Source organism: Sapajus apella, unplaced genomic scaffold (genome assembly GCF_009761245.1).
Source record: "Sapajus apella isolate SASKATOON/1434 unplaced genomic scaffold, GSC_monkey_1.0 scaffold35, whole genome shotgun sequence".
NCBI classification, from domain to species: Eukaryota; Metazoa; Chordata; class Mammalia; order Primates; family Cebidae; genus Sapajus; species Sapajus apella.
Genome location: NW_022436975.1, coordinates 18,392,350 through 18,416,949, shown reverse-complemented (window position 1 = coordinate 18,416,949; position 24,600 = coordinate 18,392,350). Strand labels below are relative to the sequence as shown.

At 39.6% G+C, this 24,600-nt stretch overlaps 1 protein-coding gene and 1 pseudogene across 1 annotated transcript in view; one reads left to right on the top strand and one right to left on the bottom strand.

The window, feature by feature from the left end:
• Positions 1 to 24,600, top strand: part of CPA6 (carboxypeptidase A6) — a 325,618-nt gene that overhangs the window by 164,369 nt on the left and 136,649 nt on the right. The gene's annotated exons all lie outside the window — the stretch shown is intronic.
• On the bottom strand, positions 8,059 to 23,418 carry LOC116563408 (annotated as a pseudogene).

The following is a 24,600-nucleotide window of genomic DNA, read 5'->3' as shown; positions in this document are numbered from 1 at the left end:
TTCCTGAGGTGCTGCTGCCTTTTTTCAGAGATGCCCTGCCCGGCAAGGAGGTAGCCTAGTCACAGTCTGCTAGCAGAGGCAATGCTGAGCTGCCATGGGCTCTGCCAAGCTGCTGTGTGAACTTCCTTGCATTTTTGTTTATAGAGGTATAGTTAGAACTGCCTCGGTAATGGTGGTCTGCCTCAGTAATGGCGAATTGCCTAAGCAATGGCTGATTGTCTCGGTAATGGCAGACTGCCTTGGTAGTGGCAGACTGCCTCAGTAGTAGTGGACTGCCTCAGTAATGGTGGATGCCCTGCCCCCCACAGAGCTGGACCATCTCAGGTCCAGCTGCACTTGCTGTGAAACTCTCAATCCAGAGCATTTCAGATTTCTGGTCTTTGTGGGGGTAGGACCCACTGGGCCAGATCACCTGGCTCCCTGTTTCAGCCCCCTTTTTTTCAGTTGAATGGGTGGCTCTGTCTCCCAGGCATTCCAGGCACCAGTTGAAATGGCCGCCCACATTTGTCTGAGTTTTTGTGGGGAAACCCACTGTGCCAGCTGAAACAGCCATGCTGGAAACTTGTGGCACTTTTCAGTCCAGGAATCTCCTGGTCTGTGGGCAGTAATAACTCATTTGGAAATGTGGTGATCACTCACGCTCCATGTTGTTCTCACTGGGAACTGCACTCCAGAGCTGTTCCTATTTGGCCATCTTGGATCCGCCTCTGAAGATCCACCTGTTTTTGTACAGCCTACAAACTAAAAATTTTATATATTTTTTAGTAGTTAAAAACATCAAAATAAAAATATTTTGTGACACATGAAAATTTTATGCAATTCAAATTTTGGCCTCCATAAATATTTGAAATATTTACTATATTTGGTTCTTTACAGACAACATTTGCCAGACTCTGCTCTAAGGGAACAATTTTATCATCTCAAGTGAGTTGATGTACTGGGTAGACAACTCATGACTGCAACATATTTCTTATCCCACATGACCTGAAATTACTTATCAGCAAAAGGCTTGAAGTAAGGATGTAGCCCCTGGGCTGCAAACATCTACGGTGGTTCTGCCTGACGCACAGGTACTCCTCATTCATATTATTTAAATGACATTTATTTCTCTTGGGAATGAGTTACTCACTAATGGAATTGTTTTTACCTCTTAACTTAGGCAGCAGGTTACACCTAATTCATGCTTTTCTTTTGCTTTCAAGAAATGTTAATATTGCATCTGATATAAAAGACAACATAATATTACCTTTTTGGATCCTGAATATTTCTTACACCTTTGCCATCTTCAAAAAGCATAAGAAAGATGCCTATTCTTCAATCAGTATATAGTAGTAGCGAATCTTCCCTATTAGGAACCTCCAGATTACATGCTAGGCAAGTTTTTCAAGCCCAAATGGAGAGATGAATTTACTCCAAAGCCTCGCTGGACAGGCCCCTCCCATGTGTTCACATGCTCACATATAAAAGTAAAATATTTAATCTGTTTAGGCTGGTGTCTCATTCCACTTAGATTTGCCATCTGTCACTCATACCTTCATGTGTTTGAAATGGCCATGGTATTTGGGGGATTCAGCTAAAGTGGAATTTGAGACATAATTAGTTTGGGTTAAATTGAATTAAGTTTAAATGACTCAGGCTGGGCTCAATGACTCACACCTATAATCCCAGCACTTTGGGAGGCCGAGGCAGGTGGATCACTTGAAGCCAGCCTGGCCAACATGGTGAAACACAGTCTCTACTAAAATTAGCTAGATGTGGTGGCAAGCACGTGTAATCCCAGCTTCTGAGAAGACTAAGACAGGAGAATCGCTTGAACCCTGGAGGCAGAGGTTGCAGTGAGCTGAGATCATGCTACTGCACTTCAGCCTGGACAACCTACCAAGACTCTGTCTCAAAAAAAACAAAAAAATGTTTCTATGACTTGAAGTTCTTTGGTCTATAGTTATTGTACCTGTCTCCTTCCACCCACTGGGCCAACACACAATACAGTGGCTTTGTGTTAGGAGAAACACTGTTAAGTGATACCAATGCATCCTGTAGCACTCAGTACCATAAGCAGAGTTAAAGAAGCAACGTTTGAAATGTATGAAGCCAGAAGCTACTCTGTAGAATGTTCTTCATATCATCAGATATGTATAATTGTAAGCAAAAGATTTGTTTCTCATCATCATCTTGTCAAAATGAACATTCTTTGCTGTCAGGAATACGCTTGATAGCAAAGCACATACAATTCCAAATGCACCATTTATTTTATGGAAATTATGTCAAATTCAATTTCTACATTTTTAGAGCATACACTTATAGCACTTCTACAGGCAGTGGGATTTATATCTATTGAGAGGTCATATGTTTTACACATCCCAATGTATCAAACCAAATCTTAGTGTGCAGCTAGCACATCTTGACTGGATTAAGTCTAGTGGTTGCAAACAAAATGTTTTTTTTTTATACATATAGAAAAATTATAGTTGTGTATATTTGTGAAGTATAAAGTGCTGCTAGGATTTTTTAATACAATGGAATAGTTAAATGAAGCTAATAAACCTATTCATCACCTCAAATGTTTGAAATTTTTATGATGAGAACATTTGATATTTATTGTCTTAAGTGGTATGAAAATGTACAGTACTCAGTTACTAGCTATATTTACCACACGGTGCAATAGATTTCAAAATTCCAACTTATTCCTACTGTCTAACTGAGGCTTTGATTATCATCTGCGCATTCCCCCCACCTTCAGCCTCTGGTAACCATCATTCTACTCTCAGTTCCCATGGTTTCAATTGTTTTGGATACCAAAATGAAGTAAGAACATGTATTATTTGTCTTGTGTTATTTGTTTTCTGTTTTGTGTTCACATGATTTTTTCCAATTCCATCCATGTTGACAGAATTTCTTCCTTTTTTATTTTTTGAGACAGAGCCTCATTCTGTTGCCCAGGCTGGAGTGCAGTGGCACAATCTACGCTCACTGCAACCTCCAACTCCAGGGTTCAAGCAATTCTCCTGCCTTAGCCTCCCAACTAACTGGGATTACAGATGTGTGCCACCATGCCCAGCTAATTTTTGTATTTATTTAACAGAGTTGGGATTTCACCATGTTGGCCAGCCTGGTCTCAAACTCCTGACCTCAGGTGATCCTCTCTTCCTGTCCTCCCAAAGTGCTGGGATTACAGGCATGAGCCACCACACCTGGCCCAGAATTTCTTCCTTTTTTAAAGTTGACTAGGTTAGTATTCCATTGTGTATATATACATTTTCTTTATACATTCATTAGTGATAGACCCTTAGGTTGATTCCATGTCTTGACTGTTGTGAATAGGACTGCAATGAACGTATGAGTGTGGACATGTCTTTGACATACTGATTCAAATCTTTCAGGGAAACACCCACATGTGGCATTGCTGGATCATATGGTATATGCGTTTTTAGATTTTAAAGGAAGCACCATACAGTTTTCCATAATAGCTGTACTAATTTACATTCCCACTGACAGTGTACAAGAATTCCCTTTTCTCCATACCCTAATCAACACTTATTATCTTTCCTCCTTTTAGTAATAGCCATTCTAACAGGTATGAAGCGATATCTCATTGTGAATTTAATTTGCATTTCCCTAATGATTAATAATGTCAAGCATTTTTTCATGTGTTTGTTAGCTATTTGTATGTCTTCTTTTCAGAAATGTCTATTTGGATTCTTTGCCCATTTTTTAATTGGATTATTTGTTTTTGTCTTCTTTTCAGAAGTGTCTATTCAGATTCTTTGCCCATTCTTAAATTGGATTATTTATTTTCTTGCTATATAATTGAGGTTCTTACATATTTTAGATATTAATCCCTTATCAGATGTATGGCTTGCAAATATTTTCTCCCAATCTGTGGTCTGTGTCCTGACTCTGTTCATTGTTTTCTTTGTCATACGAAAGTTTTAATTTTGATGTAATTCCAATTGTCTGTTTTTGCTTTTGTTGCCCATGCCTTTCCAATCAAATCTAACAACAACAACAAAAAATCATTGCCCAGAGCAATGTCATGTAGTTGTTCCCCTATGTTTTTTTCTAGTGGTTTCACATTTTCAGGTTTTATGTTTAAATCTTTAACCCATCTTCAGTTAAATTTTTGTATATGGGGTGAGATAAGGGTCCAGTTTTTTTCTTTTGTATATGGATATCCAGTTTTCCTATTACCACTTATTGAACAGACTGTTCTTTTCCCATTCTGTATTCTTGGCACCTTTGTCAAAAATTAATTTACCCTAGATAAACAGGTTCATTTCTATGCTTTCTGTTCTGTTTCATTGATCAATGTGTCTATTTTATGCTAGTACCATGTTCTTTTAGTTACTATTACTTTGCAGTATACTTTGAAATCAACTATAGTTGATATGATACCTCTAGCTTTATTCTTTTTGCTCATGATTGCCTTGGTTATTTGTTTTGGTTTTTGAGTGTGTGTGTGGTTCAGTTTGCTTTTTATTTTTTCTTTTTCTTTTCTTTTCTTTTCTTTTTTTTTTTTTTTTTTTTTTTTTTTTTTGAGACAGTCTCCAATCTGTTGCTTAAGCTGGAATGCAGTCTCAGCTCACTGCAACCTCCACCTCCTGGGTTCAAGTGATTCTTCTGCCACAGCCTTCCGAGTAGCTGGGATTACAGGCCACCATGCCCAGCTAATTTTTGTATGTTTAGCGGAGATGGAGTTTCACCATGTTGCCCAGGCTGATGTTGAACTCCTGACCTCAAGTGATCTGCCTGCCTTGGCCTCCCAAAGTACTGGTATTGCAGTCATGAGCCACCGCACCTGACCCAGTTTGCTTTTTCTGTAGCTATGAAAAGTTACATTGATATTTTGATATGAATTGGATTAAATCTGTAGATGACTTTGAGTAGTATAGATGTTTTAATAATAATAATCCATCCAGAACATGAACACAGAATATCTTTTCATTTATTTGTGTCTTCTTTAGTTTCTTTTCTTGATATTTTATAGTTTTTTATATACAGTTCTTTCACCTTCTTGGTTAAATTTATTTCTAAGTGTTTCATTTTTTGTAACTATTGTAAACGGGATTGTTTTCTTGATTTCTTTTTCAGAAAGTTTGTTGTGAGTGTAGAGAAATGCTGCTGATTTTTCTGTGTTAATTTCATATTCTGCAAATTTACTGAATTTTTATATCAATTCTAAAATTTTTTGATGGAGTCTGTAGGATTTCCTATGTATAAGATCATGTTGTCAGCCAACAGTGACAATTTTACTTCTTCCTTTTTCTGTTTGGATGCTTTTTATTTCTTTCTCTTGACCAAACTCCCTGGCAAGGACTTTCAATACTAAGTTAAATAGAGGTGGCATAAATGAACATCCTTGCCTTGTTCAGGATCTTAAAGGAAACGTTCCCAATTTTTCAACATTGTGTATGATGTTAGCTGTGGGCTTATAATATATGGCTTTCATTGTGTTGAAGTACATTTTATCTATACCTAATTTGTTGAGTGGTTTTTATCATAAAAAGATGTTGAATTTTGTCAAATACATTTTTTTTGCATTTAATGAAATAATCATGCTTTTTCCTTGATTATGTTACTATGGTATCTCTCATTTATTGATCTGTAAATGTTGAACCATCCTTGCATCCCAGGAATAAATCCCACTTGATGGAGATTTATCATTCTAATGCATTCTTATGTTTGCTAGCATTTTGTTAAGGGTTTCTGCATCTGTATTCATCAAAGATACTGGTCTGTAGTTTTCTTATTTTGTGATGTTCTTGTCTGGCTCTGGTGTCAGGTTAATGATGCCCTTGTGAAAAGAATTAGGAAGTATTCTCTCCACTTTCATTTTTTGGAAGTTTGTGGAGAATTAATAACAGTTTTTATTTAAATGTTTGGTAGAAATCAGTCATAAAGCCATCAGGTTCTGGATTTTTCTTTGATGGATGTTGTAGTCCATTTTGTGTCACTGTAAAAGAATACCTGAGACTGGGTCATTTATATACAAAAGAGGTTATTTAGCTCACAGTTCTGCAGGCTGAGAAGTTCTAGGGCATGCATGGCCCTGGCCTCTAGAGAGTACTTTCATGCTGCATCACAACATGGCAGAAAAGATCAAAGGAGAAGCAGAAAAGGCAGAGATGAGGGAACTTGAGGAGCATTCTGGCTTTATAATAGCCTCCTCTCATGGGAACTAATTCATTATTGTGGGAATTAGCCAAGTCTTTCAATAGCATGAACTTACTCACTTCCAGGAGAATGGCACCAAGCTATTCATGAGGGATCTGCCTCTATAACCCCAGCACTTGCCATTGAGTCCCACCTCCCAACACCACCATATTAGGGATCAAATTTCAACATGAGTTTTGGTGAGAATAAACAAACCATATTCAAACTTTAGCAATGAGAGACTTTTTATTGCTGATTCAGTCTCCTCACTCCATTATCAGTCTGCTCAGATTTTCTGTTTCTTGTGATTCAGTCTTAATAGGTTGTACATGCCTAGGAATTTATTCATTTCCTCTAAGTTTCTCCATTGCTTATCCTTTTTTTTGTATTTCTGTGGTGTCAGTTGTAATGCTTCTACTTTCATTTCTGATTTTATTTCAGTCTTTTCTCTTTTTTCTTGGTTAGTCTAGCTAAAGGTTTGTCAATTTTCTAATTTCTGTATTGACCTTGATTGCTAAGTAGTATGTTGTTTGACATATATTTGTGAATTTTCTGAAATTCCTCATGTTATTAGTTTTCAGTTTCATATCATTATGGTCAAAAAAACATTTGATATGATTTCAGTATTCTTAAATTTGCTAAAATTTGTCTTGTGGTCTAACAAATGATCTACCCTAGAGGATGTTCTCTATGTTCTTAAAAATAATGTGTATTCTGTTGTTGGATGGAATGTTCTGCACATGTCTGTTAGGTCCATTTGGTCTAAAGAGTTCTTCAAGTCCAGTAGTTCGGCAGTAACTTTCTGTCTTCATGATCTGTTCTATATTGAAAGTGCTGTATTGAAGTCACCTACTCTTATTAAATGGAAATCTCTCTCTCCCTTCAAATCCTTTATATTTGCTTTACATATTTAGGTGCTCCATTGTGGGGTACACATGTGTTTATAATTTTTACATCCTCTTGATGAAGTGACCTCTTTTTCATTGTAGAATGTCCTTCTTTGTATCTTTGTATAATTTTCTACTTAAAATCGATACTCTTTACTTAGAGTATCGCTACCTATGCTGTCTTTTGGTTTCCTTTTTTTTGTGAAATATCTTTTCTCATCCCTTCTCTTTCAGTCTATGTGTGTCCTTAAAAGTGAAGTGAATCTCTCGTAGATAGTATATAGTTGTCTCTTGTTTATTTATCCATTCATTCATTCTATGTCTTTGAATTGGAGAATTTAATACATGTACATTCAAGGTAATTAATGCTAGGTAAGAACTTACAAATACCATTTTGTTCATTGTTTTCTGGTTGTTTTGTAGACACTTTGTTTCTTTCTTCCTCTCTTGATGTCTTCCTTTGTGGCTTGTTGCTTTTCTGTAGTGATATATTCCAAATATTTTTAAATTTTGCTCTTTGCATCTCTGATTTACTTTTGCTTTTTGGTTATCATGAAGCTTACACAGAATATCTTATAACAATCTACTTCAAGCTGATAACAGCTTAACTTTTATTGCATACAACTCTAAAATTTTACTCACCTCCTACATTTTATGTTTTTGATGTCTGAATTTACATCATTTTGTGATATGTATCTCTTGATAATTTATTTTAGCTATAGTTGTTATTAACAATTTTGCCCTTTAACCCTCATACTAGGAATATAATTATATATCACTATTATAGTACTAAAGGATTCTGATTATTGCTCTGTATTGCCTATACCATTGGTTTTATGCTTTCATATTTAACATTATTATTTAGCAACCTTTTATTTCAGTTTAAAGAACTCCCCTTAGCAATTCCTGTAAAGGTAAGTCTACTGGTGATAAACTTACTTAACTGTTGTTTGTCTTGGAAAGTTTTAATTTCTTCTTCACTTGTGAAAGACAGCTTTGCTGGATAAAATATTCTTTTTTATCTAACAAGAAACTGTAACTTTATTAATGATAGAAAGAGTACAAATTTCAAGCCAAGCTGCAGTTACTCTTTTGAAACAAGGAAAAAAAAAGGTTCTTGTTTTCAGATGACTACATTGTTAATTCCATAATCACATTAACAATATCATTACTGTTGTTCTTCAGGGCTTGAACTGCCTTTGTTCTTAATACATTTGCTTGTGACATGACGAATTCTATGTCCTTAACTTTCACACCTGTTTATTCAACTCTCTCCTCTTGTACAGTTGGAAGAGGCTGTATGTTTCCTTGAAAGGTTGAGACAGCTTCACCTTGAACTTTAAATTTCTCAATAGCTTCTAGCTGTGCTTCCTGAGATAAATCCTCAATCTCAGCTTCCCTTAAAAACCATATAGGCATTTGAAGCTGGAATCTTACAGACATCTGGTTTTGTGATGACAAAGAGTATTCTTGGATTTCCAAATAGTGTCTCTAGTAACCCCTGCAATCTGCTTAAAACCCAGTTTAGACATAACCTTCTGTGCCAACCTTTTACTCCAACTATGTTGTACTTTACTGACTGGTTCTTCATCTATTTCAGCTGCTGCTCACAACTGGGCTTTTTATATGGTTGCCTGTGTGAAATTTTGTTCCTCAAGCTGTGGTATTGATTCATCACTGTTAGATTCTGCTACAGACTCTCTCTTGCCTGTGGCTCTGGATACTCATGCTGTGTAGCAGAGACAGTCTGTGTCTTTACTGGGCATTTTGTAGGGGAACATGGAACTAAGATGGTGGCAGAAAACAATGAATAAAGTATTCCCGGTTGGCAGTGGTTTTTTTTCTTCAACACTTTCAATATGTTAACCTACTGTCTCCTGGCCTGCAAGACATCTGCTGGGAAGTCGACCTATAGTAATATTAGGACTCCATTGTATATGATGTATTTCTTATCTCTTGCTGCTCTTAGAACTCTGTCTTTAATTTTTGACAGTTTGATTATTATATATCTTGCTGAACTACCCTTTGGGTTGAATTTAATTGGGACTTCTGTGCTTCCTGTGCCTTCTTTCCTCAGATTAGGAAAGTTTTCTTCATTATTTTTAAAAATACTCTTCCTGCTGGGCATGGTGACTCACACCTATAATCCCAGCACTTTGGGAGGCCAAGGCAGGTGGATCGCCTGAGGTCAGGAGTTCAAGACCAACCTGGCCAAAATAGTGAAACCCTGTCTTTACTAAAAATACAAACATTAGCTGGATGTGATGGTGGGTGCCTATAATCTCAGCTACTTGGGAAGCTGAGGCAGGAGAATCTCTTGAACCCAGGAGGTGGATGTTGCGGTGAGACAAGGTCGTGTCACTGCACTCCAGCCTGGGCGATAAGAGCAAAATTCTGTCTCAAAAATAAAAATAAACTCTTCCTGGTCCTTTTTCTCTTTATTCTCTTTCTTGAATGCCTATTATGCATAGGTTAAGTCTCTTGGCGGTGTCATGTAATTCCCACAGGTTTTATTCATCTTTTTCATTCTTGTTTCTTTTTGCTTCTCTAAGTAGTTTAAAATGTTCTAACTCTGAGTTCACTAATTCTTCAGCTTGATTGAGCCAGCTGTTGAAGCTTCCTATTCCATCAGTTCAGTCATTGTAATCCTCATCTGTAGGATTTCTATTTGTTTCTTTATGTGTTGTCTCTATTTATTTGTCAAATTTCTGGTGGTGGTTGTATATTTTCTGAATTTCATTTTATTTTATTTTTTATCCATATATTCTTGAAGTTCACTGAACTTTTAAAAGTAGTTATTCTGCATTTTTTCTGTCATTGATCTATCCTTTTCTAGGGTCCATTGCTGAAGCTTTGTCATTGTTTGTTTGTTTTGAAGGTAACATGATTTCTCAAGTCTCTGTAATCCTTATGTCTTTGCATTGGTGTTTATGCCTTTGTAGAGACAGCCAACTTTTCTGGCTTCTACAGGAGTTCTTTGGCAGGGATAGACCTTCACTAGTTAGTCTAGCCTGTGATTTTGGATGGGCCAGCTGGTAATGACCCTAGGCAGACAGAGTTTGCTTTCAGGTTATCTAAAAGGCTAAGATGCTCCGTTTGCCCTGGATTCAGGTGAGGCAACTGGCTAGGCTCTTCTATCCAGCAAGATAGGTACATTCACAAAAAAATCTGTGTGCTGATCTCTGTGGGCCCCACCTCCTTGCTTTGTTTCTGCATGACCCCAGGTGGTCTGACTGCACTATGTTCCTCAGTCCCCATGAGGTGAAGACAGACTGGGCTTCCTGGGAAGCATCTCAGAATGCTAGGGAAGCTGGCTGTCCACTTCCCTCGTTCTCTTTTCTCACTGTAGAAACCATTATAGCAGGAGCGGCCATGGGAAACAGAGCTCTCGAACACCAAATGGGGAAGGAAAGAGTTTTTTTATTATTATTATTATTATTGCAGTGCCATGTGATGGTTCCAAATTGCCTAGCTCCTCTAACAAAGGAAGGTTCTGTCTTTATATAGGCTTACACTCTAGATATTACACATGGAAGAATTTTAGGTTTACAGCCTTAGAAATCACGATTGAAAGGGTTTTGGATTTACAGCTTTAGGAATCACATGTGAAAAGGTTTCTGAGTTTACAGCTTTAGAAGTCACATATGAAAGGGTTTCAGGTTTACAGTTTTAGGAATCACATGTGAAAAGGTTCTGGTTTCTGGATGGAGGTTTGATCTTGTTTTAAGTAAAAACAATGTCTTCCGCAGTGTTTCCCCAATACCAAGCCTGCCATCTACAGGAAGGGGATTCAGGAGGTGCCAGTCGGCCAGCCTTTTCTTCTATTGAAATGTAGTGTAGAAGTCCAGGGGGAGGTGATCCCAGATGCCTGTGTCTCCTTCCTCACCATAAGCCCTGGGGAATATCCTATGTGGCACTGTGCCAACTTACAGAAGGTAGAGGGGTGACATAGTTAAAGTGAGACTGATTCTGCTGCCCTTTCAATGTAGATTTTTATTCAATTCCATGGAACATGCAAGTGGTTCAGGTTTATTCCCACGTTTTGGGGTTTTCACCAAGGTGTTTTTGTCTATGGATAGTTCTGGTTGATTTTCCTGTGGAGGGAAATGAAACCCACAACTTCCTTTTCCACCATCTTGCTGACCTCCAGACAAAAAGCTTTGCAAAACTGTCACTGTCCCAGTTAAATGTCCTGAAGAAAACAATGTTTTGGTGGCCAAACTATGTTTATTCACTGGTAAGTCAATGATTGCCATAAGAGTAATTTGATTACACCGTTATGTAGCTTAATACAAAGTAGCAGCAATTTTTAAATGTATTTGTTTGCTTTTGCACCTGTTAAATTTGTATTCTTTTTTAAGAGGACATCTCAAAATTGTATGAACTTCGGGTCTCACAAGACCTAAATCTGCCTTGGCCAGGCCCACACATCTGATATCCCGTAAGAGAGAGGAGTTGCACAGCTTTGTCTACTCTCTTGACTCTATTGTCTAAATAATCACACACATTTATGAAGAAAGAGGTGGGTAGGGTACAGGCTCTCTTCTACCATTTCTGTAATTCAACTGCTCTTTACATATCTGCTCCTCTTTCGGTCTGTCCAAGTGCCAGCTGATAAGTTTTTTCCATTTTTGTAGTTCAGATTGCTAGTGCAGGGTGTCCAACTTGCCTTTTCATGCCAGGTCACAGTTTAGGTTATATTCTGTGGCCTATAAAATGGCCACCTTTCTACTCCAAATAATGGCCTTTTTTTTTTTTTTTTTTTTGAGATGGAGTCTTGTTCTGTCACCAGGCTGGGGTGCAGTGGCTCCATCTCGGCTCACTGCAACCTCTGCCTCCCTGGTTCAAGCAATTCTCCTGCCTCAGCCTCCCTAGTAGCTGGGACTATAGGTGCACACCACCATGCCCAGCTAATCTTTGTATTTTTAGTAGAGATGGGGTTTCACCATGTTGGCCAGGATGGTCTCAGTCTGCTGACCTTGTGATCTGTCCGCCTCAGCCTCCCAAAGTGCTGGGATTACAGGCATGCACCACAGCACCTGACACAATGGCCATTCTCATATAAAGAACAACCTTCTACTTCCCCACCATTCTTGGGCATATCATTTGATTATCTGCAGTACATGAATATTAAGCATCCTGAACAGGTTAGAGACCATGCAGTGGAACCATTCTACACACTCTCTATGTTTCTCCAGCAGCTCCTGCTCTCTGGGCATAGGGATAGAGAGGGTGAATTGGCACACTAATCTAGGGTTAGAGTTTGATGGTGAGGCTGCAGCATGCAGCCAGACCATGAGATTTTTGTACACGTTGTCAACCAAAATGTCCACTTTGGGTAGAGAAAGAATGAAGGCTAAGAGGTAATGGAAGTCAGGTGACAGCAGAAGTATCTAGAGGCTAGGTATCTAAATGATAAAAATCAGAGAGAAGAAAATGCCAGGAACTTGTGGTCGAAGAGTGAGAAATTAGAATTTAAGGTTTTAGAGATAACACCAGATATTGTCCTTAAAGCGGATTGATGAAGTGAACTGGAGATTCACTCCATTGGCATTGAGAAGGTGGAGGCTCAGGTGTCAGATATGGACATTGACAACTTCCTGGTTATTGCCTGCTGGTGGGACGCTGTCTGTACACTATGAGGAGATGTCCATCCCAGTGCAACAGGGAAGGTGACTGCAAGGTCAGAACAGAGCAGCAATGCGTCAGGACCAATAGTCTTATACCCAAACAGCATTATCTTTGGAGGAAGGTGTTCTCCTGCAGGAAAACTATGACTAATAGTATTGAAACAACAATGGGGAGAGAAGAGAATGCCAAATAAGAGAACACTGGAGAATTGGCTATTTTCTCCTCTGAGATTTGAGCTATTTATTCTGAGATGAGGATTTGCTTGTGCCTTGGAAACCTCTTCAAAAACCATTTGGGTGTCTGGCAAAGAAATGAAAGTCATGAATCAGCTGTAACCATTTAGGAGTGAAATTCTCTCTGAAAATTTAATTTGCTCTTGGCAACAGCAAAGGAAGTTTCCCTTGTCTTGGTGACCCTTGTTATCCAAGTATTTGCAGGAGGCATTCTCCAAAGTGGCACATGAGGGGCCTGGCATTTTTTGAAAACTTTGTCAAGGTGAAGATAATGTCTCAGATTTTGTCTTCCTGAGAGTCAGGGTGCTGAGGCAAGCCGGCATTACAAATCAAGCCACATTTCAGGGTAGAAACTGATCCATACCAACTAGTGACTTGCTCATTCTATTTTCTCTCGGGGAAAAAAAACTGAAGTTTGGCAAGTAACTGTCCTTGACAATGCGGTCCTAAAGGTCTTTTGCAAAGTAGTTTATCCTGTAAGAAGCAAAAGAAGTGGTGTTTTGTGATGGTGATTTGGCTGCATGTCCATTAGCTGCTCCGTTGTTCGGTGTCTGTAGTGGCTTGTGCTAGTCATGCACCTCAGGCGGTGCAAGGTACTTCCTTTGATCTCTCATGTCAGCAGTGGGAGAGGTCCTTAGCCTAACAGAGATCTGACTAAAAGAACAGACTTCAAAGTGAGTGTCATTTTCAGAAATAACCACATTCTGCCAGGTCTGTATGGGTTTTTTTTTCATCGCATGCTGCTGACAGAACGTTTCTTATCATTTTTGTTTTTCTGTGTCCTATTATCCTCTTTGTCTTTCTCCTTTTGTATTTACATACAGTCTCAATCTCTACATCTGGGTTTTGAGGAGGATTCTGCAGCAGTTAACAACGTACCTAACAACAGAGCAGAGCCTCAAAAAAACAAAAAACAAAACAAAACAAAACACCATGGCATAGTCCCAGTTCTTTCTCTCTCATTGCCTCCCACCTGCTCTCCATTATCCAATATATTTGTTTTGGGGTCATGCTGATTTAGATAGCCATCTCTAGCTTTAATTCAGATGGTGTAACTGATCTGACCACATGTTACATACTAAATGATTTAGAAGACCACGCTGTGCTTCTTAGTTCATCTTTCAATAAGCGTGTTTTGACACTGAGTCAAATAATTCTATGAAAATCCTTTCATAGGATTATTTGTTATAATGACCGTGTTATCCTTTATTGTGTGCAGCTGATCGTACTGATCATTGTTTAATTGGGATAGACATATTGTCACAGATTATTTTACATAAAGAGAAACCACAGAAATCTATCAGCAATATTAATCCCTAATTAAAATATATTGACATCATACTTAATGTATGAAAAGAGCTGAATTAAGCCTTTTTAAATTAGAAAATTTACTTTAGGCAGAAATAGTGGCTGGAAACATAGACATTTTTTGCTTCTCATAGACAATGATGAGTATAATTTTACTGATATGACAGCTACAAGAACATTCTTTGCCTTTGATTCAGCTCTGTACTGCTCTTCCTATGACCTTGAGAACTCACTTGTATAAGAGAATTCTGTTTTGTAAAAGGATATATTATTGAGGCACAAGTAGGAGGCCTGAATTAAATAAGCTAGCATTTTAGATGTACTTCTCTATCTCCAAAACATAAAAAAAGGAATACTTTTAATCATCACTGCTCAGCTTGCATCCCAGAGAAAGAAATAGAAGCATAGGCTGCCAAAAAAAACCCAAACAAACAAATAAAAAAAGCTTTAGGAGCATCACAGGCAGAGACTAGAGAGCAAAATCCAGGTTTTACCACTATGGACCTCTCTGGGAAATGGCAGACTTTAATCTTAGAACCAGAGACCAATTAATTGCATGGTGCTTTCTGTTTCCTATTCATGGATTTTGATCTTGCCAACAAGACGACAAACTCTTCTGGGGCAGTTATGTCATTTTTGCAATGCTAAGCACCTATCATGTGGCAGGTGCCCTTCTATATCCTGGAGTTACAGCTGTGAACAATTTATGCAAAGTCCTTCCCCAGGACCTCCTAACATCCATTCAGTGGAAGTATAATAGGACTAATATAAAGCACTATGAAATGTTCTTCCATATTGAAACCTTTGGAGAAGTGACTTATCAATGAGCTGCTCATACCCCAAAATGTAGAATAGACTTGCAGCCTAAGATGACTGCTTCAGTCATGGGAGTGAGAGAGAGAAGGTGGATAAATCATTGTAATTGTGACTCATAGAATGTGGCGGAAATCAGTAAAAGTATCAAGGGTAGCCTTGAAGGACACAGAGTAAACATGCAGATTTGTAGCTTTAAAGAGAAAGCATGAGAAAAGAAGTTGGAGGGAAGTTGCCTTCCTGGGGGAAAGGAGTGAGATTTTAAGGCTACACAATCTCAGATCTTTTTGTACCAGCTCAATCGTCCTTGAGCCTCACAGCCTACTTTGTGTAAAGGTAGTTAGAAGAGCTAGATATGAGATTCTTCTCTCTACCCAAACTCCAGATGGGTTGTTCCAACAGCATGCTTCCTAGCTAAGGCCTCTTAGAGAATGACCTCTCTGAAAGAATTTCAGAGCTATGGCTTCCCATGTTCTATCTAAGATTTTTAGAAAAAGAAAAGGTGATATTTAGCTAACTTTCCTTAAGTTGTTACAATTTGCCAATCACTCTTTACATATATGATCTCGCTTAATACAAAAACCTCAGGCAATGAATGACACGGATAATCCCAGGAGGGTAGAGCTTGTAAGAGGTAGAGCCATCAGTCAAATGCACCCCAGCCAGCTGTCTCCAGGTCTGTGTTCTCAATTAGCATTCTTAATTTACTCAGGGATAGTTACTTTGCGTTTTAGTTAACACCAAAACATACATTTTTATGGTTCCTATTTTAATTAAATAAGTAAAGCATGATGTCATATTCTGTTTGGCACTGGTTGTTTTTCTTTCTTGTCATCATTGTAAGTTTAGTTCTACAAACATTCATTGAGCAACTACTCCATGCTCATCACAGTGATCATTGCTACGGAGACCCATCAACTGCCCTGGAAGAGCTTGCCATCCTTTGGCGGTGACAGAATGTGTACAGAGAAAACAGCCATACCATTGCAATACAGTATATCAGGAAATACGAGAATGTGTGATACCAACTGTCTTAGTCCATTGAGGCTGCTCTAACAAAAATACCAACGAGTAGGTGGTTTAAACAGTAAATATTTATTTCTAACAGTTTGGGATGCAGGGTAATCCAAGATCAAGGTGCCAACAGATTTAATATCTGTCGAGTGAGGGCTTTTTCCAGATTGAGAGATGGCATCTTCCCCCTGTATCTTTACATGGTGGAAGTTACATGAGAGCTCCTCAGGGCCTTTTTTATAAGAGCACTAATCCAGTTCATGAGGGCTTCGTGCTCATGACCTAATCATCTCCCAAAAACATCACCTCTTAAAAACTCCATCTCCTAATACCATCACCTTGGAGGTTAGGACTCAACCTATGAATTTGGGGTGACACAGTCAGACACAGCACTGCATGTAGAACTACAAAACGAATGCAGAGTGAGGAGCTGCCATGGGAATAGCATCCGCCCTACAGCAGCCACCAAATACTTGCTGTGTGCTTGTGTCAGACTTTCTCTCAGGGGCAGAAAGGGCACAAATCTTAACCAAAACCTGAATAAAATATAGGGCCGTGAGTGCCCACGTAGAATGTGAAGGGAGGAAGTGAGTCATGGAGAGCTGATCAAGGTGCAGCGAGAGAAAAGGAGACAAAGTAAGCCAAACAGTGCATGTTTATGTATTTGAGGTTGGAAGGGCCTAGATAGGGAAAATTGGACTTAAAGCTCATCTTAAGAAACTAGCAACTTCTGGTTCCCCTCATCGTATTGACACTGCTCTTCTCTCTGGAGGAGACTGCATCTCAGATCAGTCTTTACCTCCCCAGGGATCAACCTGAGCACTAATGTTCTGTTTTAAATCCATAGATTCACCATTATAAACTCTCATGGGCCCACGTCCTTCCATTCCAACAGCCGTTCTTCTGCTGTCATCTAGACAATTGCTAATAGTGTCCTAGCTGCTCAGCCTTCTTTCATTATATAGAATCAGAATAGTAAATGGAAAGTATATCTCTTTAATGGCTTCTTATTTTGAAACAAACTTACAGAAAATTTGGAAATATAGTATAAAGAAATTTGTCCTGGACCACTGAAAAGTAAGATGCCCCATCGTGCTGAATTCTTTAGAGTACATTTTCTTCAAACAAGGGCATTCTCCTAATAATCACAGCAGGACCGTCAAAACCAGAAATTAACATTGATATATTACTTAATCCTTAGACCCTACTCAACCTTCACCAATTCTCCCAATAATCACCTTTATAGTAAAAGCATCTAGCACAGAATCACACAATGGGATTAAGTTGTCATATCTCTTTTTTTTCTCTTCTTTTTTTTAATTTTTATTTTACTTTAGGTGCATACTATATCTGACATTTCTCCCCATGTTATCCCTCCTCACCTCCCATTGTCTCTCCCCTACCCACCCCAACTGTTCCCTGTGTGTGATGCTCACCTCCCTGAGTCCATGTGTTCTGCTTGTTCAACACCCACCTATGAGTAAGAACATACGGTGCTTGGCTTTCTGTTCTTGGGTCAGTTTGCTGAGAATGATGCTTCTCAGATTCATCCAAGTCCCTACAAAGGACACGAACTCATCGTTTTTTATGGCTGCGTAGCATTCCATAGTGTATATGCACCACATTTTCTTTGTCCAGTCTATCATTGATTGGCATTTGGGTTGGTTCCAGGTCTTTGCTATTGTACACAGGGCTGCAGTGAACATACGTGTGCATGTGTCTTTATAGTAGAATGATTTATAATTCTTTGGGTATATACCCAATAGTGGGATTACTGGGTCAAATGGAATTTCTATTTCTAGATCCTTGAGAAATCACCACACTGTCTTCTACAATGATTGAACTAATTACACTCCCACCAACTGTGTTAAGAGTGTTCCTATTTCTCCACATCCTATCCAGCATCTGTTGTCTCCAGATTTTTTAATGATCACCATTCTAACTGGCGTGAGATGATCTCTCAGTGTGGTTTTGATTTGTATTTCTCTGATGACCTCAGTCTTTCCTGGACTTTCATGACCTTGATACTTTTGAATATTTCGTTCCAGATCTTTTAAAGTATGTTTCTTGGTTTGGTTTTGTCTGGCGTTTCCTCGTGACTAGAATCTTGCTATGTTGCTTTCACAGGAACACCAGAAAATCGTGCTATGTTTTCATCACATCCAATCAAGTAGCATGAGTTTCTGTGTGTGCCATGATTCATGATGCTCAGTGTGATCACTTGATTGAAAAGGTGTCTGCCAAGCCTGGGTTCTTTGCTGTTTTTCCTTTAAGTGTTTTGCGGGGAGGTACTTTGAAACACTATTTTGTCCCATTCCTCATTTGTATTCTCAGCAATGCCTAGTAGAGTTCCTGGCATCCAGTTTTTTAACTAAATTAATGAAGAGCTTCAAATTACCAAGATTAAAATGTTGAAGTTTGTTCTGTAAGCAAATTGTAGTAATTATAAATTTGAGGGGTATGGTAGAGACACTGAAAGTGGTTGTAGTAGAATGATTAATTGGACTGCTCCGTGTAAGCTGAATTATAATAGGAATTTTAAAAGGAGATTTTGTTGTCTTTATTTGGTTAACTAGATAGAATCATCCACATTTTTATTTATGATTTCAAACCATCAGGGTTTGGTAGGCTAAGCTCCATTTACTCTCCAAATGATAATTATTTGTTTTAAATGTGGGCGGGGAAAGTGGCTTTGGTTGTAATGTCCACACAAAGAGAAGTAAGGATGGGGCTAAGCAGGGAGAGCATAAAGATGATGAGTCACAGAACAGGTGGGAGAGGGGCTAGGAAAGGAGACAAGAGGTGGCCTAGTGACCCAATTCCATGTTGCTCAAGGCCCTAGTGTCAGCTGGTAACCCACATAGGATGTCAATACCCAAGTTTAAAAGGCAGGAACAGTTGAAAAGGCAGCAAACCTCAGCTTCCTCCAGTTCAACCCTATACCTGCTTTTTCAGCCACTTCTATAAGGAAGAGAAAATAATGAGAATGAGAAGTGATTCTAGGGCCCCTCACCCTCGTGCCTCTGCTCCCTACCTCCCTTATTTACAATTTATTGCATTATACAAACGCTTTCCCTGTCACCGGAACCAGTGCTCTGTGCCGCTGTGAAGATCAAAGGACTTGCAGAAGACTGTTAACTTATTTCCCACCTTTGAAAGCTTTATATTTCTTCCTTGCTCCTATGTGTACTAAAGGACAGGAAGTTTGAGAAGGTGTAGCCTTGTCCCACTGAGAAAGAGTGTAAATCAGGTTAACAATGCCCAGTGTCATAAATGATGACGTGTAGGGAGCACTTTTGGAGACCAGTATTTCCTTTGTAATTGGGATATTCTCTCCATTTCATTGCACTGTGGTTTACAACCATAGCCCTGCCAAAAGTACATCTGGGAAATTGGATATTTCTTTAGATAGATAGATAGATATATATTCCAGCTCATTAGCAGTAGAAAGCCCCAGTGTAGAATCCTGTTTATGAGGTTACAGACAAATTTCCCATCTTGCTGCCTTCTCTGAATGGCCCAGAGCATGATGCCTACAGTTGTGTGCTGTGGTATGGAAAGGATTTATGCTAAGGTTTGTCAAGGCCTCAAAAGGACAAACGGAGTAGAATAAGAAGGAAAGTTTGCCTGTATCTTTTTGGCTTGGGATATTGGCAATGGACAGTCATGTCTCCTATTGTTATAAAATTATAATGAGAGAACATGGGTACAAATCTGAAGATTGTATATTTCTAAATCTAAATCGTCGACCCCAGAAGGGAGAGATGGCAGGATATGATGGCCATGGGGTAGGGCAGGGATTTCTGGCAGGCTAGTGTCATTGTCCTGAGGCTGAATTCACAAATAAGACTTGTCTGGGTCCCTTCTTCCGCCTGGTCTCCTATGTGTGTTTTTGTTGGGGAGGAGTAATTAATGCTTTTAGTGGTAGAAGTATAAGACCTGGATAATCTATCCCTGGAAAATCATGTCCTGAACAGTCTAGATAAAATTTGATACTGATCTTATTAGATCACATATATTAAAATATTAAATGGTTTGGAAACAAATATTGATGGTATAGTTAATGTAGAACAAGAGTGGGACAAAGAGAAATTTCAATGGACTCATGAAATATAACATCCCAAAAGTCTGAACGTTTTAAATGAGAACCCAACACTGGTGCCCTGACACTCTAATAGCCAACCCTCTGGTTCACATGGGCACCAGACGCATTTTGAAAAGCAACATGAGTCAATGTTAGACACGGTGGTAAAATTTGGGGGGCCAATATAATTTTACAGGGCTTTGTTAAAAGATTTCACCAATTTCACTGACTCTTGCACTTTGCCTTAAATTTTTGCTTATTTGACAAGATTGTACCTTTTGTCTTTTGAGCTAGTACTCAGGGCTTATTTATAGGAAATTTCAGGTTCATGATGGAATGGAATCAGCTGGGATGAACAGCCATAATTCTGCGATATTTGTGATGTGCATTTGCCTGGTTCAAACACATCAGTGAATGGTCTGCAGCAGCCTTTCTTCAGTCTGACAGTCTCTTGTATTGACAGTGTCTTCTATCAAAACTGTGCTTAACCCTCTTGCTGCCAAACCTTTTCCCCAGATGACTTACTGTAATGCATGAATAGTTCATCCAATGAAAACAGTTGCCCACTTGTTCTGAGTGGGCTTAGGACAATGGAGGTTATACATTTAGGTACTTTGAGTTTCTGGGTTCATTTGTAGGATAGAAGTAAAAACTTTATATTGATTTGCACATTTTAGATAGTACTGAAAACTAAATGTATTCTTTGTTCACTAAATACTTAAAGAGAAAATAAGATAGATGCCCTCATGGAGTTTATATTATTCTCCTCATAGAGAAGAAAAACAGCAAATAAAAAAGTAAACAAGATAGCTACAGATTGTGGTAAAGGCTATAAAAGAAACAGGATTATATGGACGAAATGCAATTCTTTGAGTGTTCAGAAAAGACCTCTCTAGAAAGGTAACAATGAGCCTATATGTTGAAGAATAAGAAATTAGCCATGCAAAGGTCTCGAGAGAGAACATTCCAGGCAAAAATCATAGCAAGAGCAAAGGCAAACTTGCCAAGCTGAGCTTGGCTATGTGATGGAAAGAAGGAAAACTTGTCTGACTGGAACGAAGTGAATGGAAGCGGGAAGAGTAAGATATGCATGTAATCTGAGAGCTACAGCTGGGAGCAGCTCCTATAGCGGCTTAGAGGACAGAATAAAAACGTGGGACTTTATTCTAAGGGCAATGGGAAGCCATCAGAAGTCTTGTTTTTAAGCAGAGATGTGGTGTGATCTAAACACTCTTGCTTCCAGGGATGGAGGGTCTCAGCCATGATACAAAATCAATATTGAAAATGCTCTACTCCAAGGCTCAATAACTTTGACTAGAAGCCTAGTTTCTCCTGAAAACTTAGTACAACTACTGTTTAGTGTCTATTCCTTACTTAATGCTGAACTTATGACCAAAGGCAATAGGCCAGGATTATTAAAATTTAGAAGTTTGCAGGAAGGCTTCTATGGAGCCAGAATTCAGACCTCTGAGGGGAAGCACTGGCTGATACTGGTACCCCAGGAGCTCTGAGCAGACACCCTGCAGAACTGAGATCAGACCTCTGAAAATAGGAAGTGGGGGAGGTTTACTGGCCAGATGGTGCTGATGTCTCTGAGGTTGTACAATGTTGCTGGTTTAGACAGGGTAAGAAAAACTGCAGACTGAATCCAACTGCAGCTGCTAGAACCAACTGTTGGAATCACAGATAGGTAAGAGGCAGCGGCAAAGCAAACTTCATTTTTTTAAATTAGACTTTACGTTCTGGGATACATGTGCAGAATGTGCAGGTTTGTTACATAGTTATACATGTGCCATGGTGGCTTGCTACATCCATCACCCCGTCATCTGCATTAGGTATTTCTCCTAATGCTATCCTTCCTCTAACCCCCCCACCCCCACAACAGGTACCGCTGTGTGATGTTTCCCTCCCTGTGTCCATGAGTTCTCATTGTTCAACTCCCACTTATAAGTGAGAATATGTGGTATTTAGTTTTCTGTTCTTGTGTTAGTTTGCTGGGAATGATGGTTTCCAGCTTCATCCATGTCTCTGCAAAGGACATAAATTCATCCTTTTTTATGGCTGCATAGTATTCAATGGTATATACGTGCCACATTTTTGTATCCAGTCTTTTGTTGTCATGCATTTGGGTTAGTTCCGAGTCTTTGCTATTGTGAACAGTGCCGCAATAAATGTACGTGTGCATGCGTCTTTATATTAAAAGGATTTATAATCCTTTGGGTATATAACCAGCAATGGGATTTTTAAGGAGTGAAATGGAAGCTGCATCCATCACTTCCATTCATACCCTATTGTTCTTACAGGCACAAACACAACTAACTCTTGTTAAACATGCAACTCAACTGGTGGGAGCAGAGGTGCACAGATGTTCAACAGAGAATAACCTGCAGGCTTCACCTTCCACTAGTCAATCTCCTGTGTATTGAGAACATGCAGAGTGTCCATTGGTCTGGCAAATCGATTACATGCAATACAATTAAATCTGTTCAGGACACACTCTAACCTCTGGTGGCACTCAAGCCTCATCACTCGGCTCTATCTCCAAAAGCAAAGAATCCTGTTATATAAACCAAAGGTAAAATGTAGCTTGCAAAGAGGTACAGAGTTAGAGGTGGGGGATTCAGAACCTAAATGCAATTTACCAGGAATAAAAGCTCCTCTTTATTATCATCTCCCCCAACCATGGCAAGGTCTGGCAGGACCAGAGCAAGAAGACATGGAAAGGGGCAGCTCAGTGAAGCTCAGCCTCAGGCCTTAGGAGGAAAGAGTCCTATTCTCGTGGTCCTGGTGCTAATCTTAAGGGCCAAGCTCGGGTGCGATCCTAGATAAAAAGCCCATGCAGCAGACCCTCGGCCTTGCTCTTGTCTGTGTTTTGGGCTAAAGGAAGCAAGAGGAGCTTGACATTCACAAATAGTCCCTCTCAGTTCACCAAAGTCTGAGTCCGGGTGGGGGTTCAGGAGCCAAGCTCTAACTGAAGTAGAACAGCATTTTTTTCTGGAGTGTTCTCATAGCTGGGGTGCTTTTGTATGTGTGAGTTTAGCTAAGCTGAAAGTAGACTTCCCAGAATTCCCATCCACTTCTGAGTGAGGGTTGGCCCCAGGAGAAATTGCCGGAGATTTGGAAGGCAGAGGTAAAGAGACAGGAAGTCTTCTCTAAGGTCTGAGCTGGGGGCCATGTACCTGCAGGTCAACACATGGTTACTGACGTCCAGCTAGTCTCCTCATTCACCTTCTTCAAGTTCTGTGCCAGCGTGTGTGCAGAAGTGCAGGATGTCAGCTTCTTCTGTAGGTAGCCACATGCTTCTATAGGTAGCCACATGCTGGAGGTGGAGGTGGTGAGACAGGTGGTTCTACTCTGTCCCTCCTCTCCCCTCCTCAAGCCCAGAGGCTCTGCAGGGACTCCAGGCTCAGACCAGAGGCAACACCGTTCCTAGACTTCTTCCTGAGCTCCCACAAATGCAGAAACCCCATCTCCCATAATAAATCCATTATTCCATGTCACCTGACCCTTAACTAATATAACATAGGTCATGTTATGAAGACAAGGTATGCCTAAGCCTTAACATCAAGGTTTGTTTCTTGCTCATGATCCATCCACATCTCTGTTCTGTATGGTCTTCCCTCTGGGACCCAGGCTGAAGGAACAGCCTCTGTTTAGAACATTGCCAGTTACCATGGCAGATGGAAGCAAGATGGAACTGCACACTGCTTCAGGCTCTGCCTCACAAGGACTCATAGTTCCTTTCACACTTCTTGATGAATGCAATTCCAACAGAAATGCTTGGATTCAAGAGAAAGATGGGTGAATGTAATACAATATAAGCGTGGTTTTTCCTGACACCAAACAAGTGTGATTTTTCCATACCAGCTCTGCAATTCTCTGACACCAGCTGTGTGTCCAACAATCCAATTCAATTCTGATACTAATACCCAGAGTTAGCACAGACCTCACAAGTTAAGGGCTCAGTGCCGCAATTCTGCCACGCTTCAGACACCAGCTACAAATGGGATGTGCCCAGGCTCCCCATACCTCTCTGCCTGTCTGATTACAAATTCAGAGGTTTCCTTGACCCCCTCCTCAGGTTCAATATTTTGCTAGAATAACTTACAGAACTCAGAAAAGTGCTTTACTTAAAATTACCAGTTTATTATAAAGACTACAATTCAGGAACAGTCAGATGGAAGAGATGCATAGGGCAAGGTACGGAGGTGAGGGGCTTCCATATCCTCTGTGGGTGCCACCCTCCCAGCTCCTCCACATGTTCACCACCTCTAACCTCCCCAAACACCATCATTTAGGGGTCTTTGTAAAGGTTTCATTACATAGATATGATTGATTAAATCATTGGCCATCGATGACTGAAAGTCTCTGGCCCCTCTCCCTTTCTTGGAAGCTAGGGGACAAAGCTGAAAGTTTCAACCTCCAGTCACACGGTTGGTTTTTCTAATGACCAGCCACCATATTAAAGCTATCTAGGGTT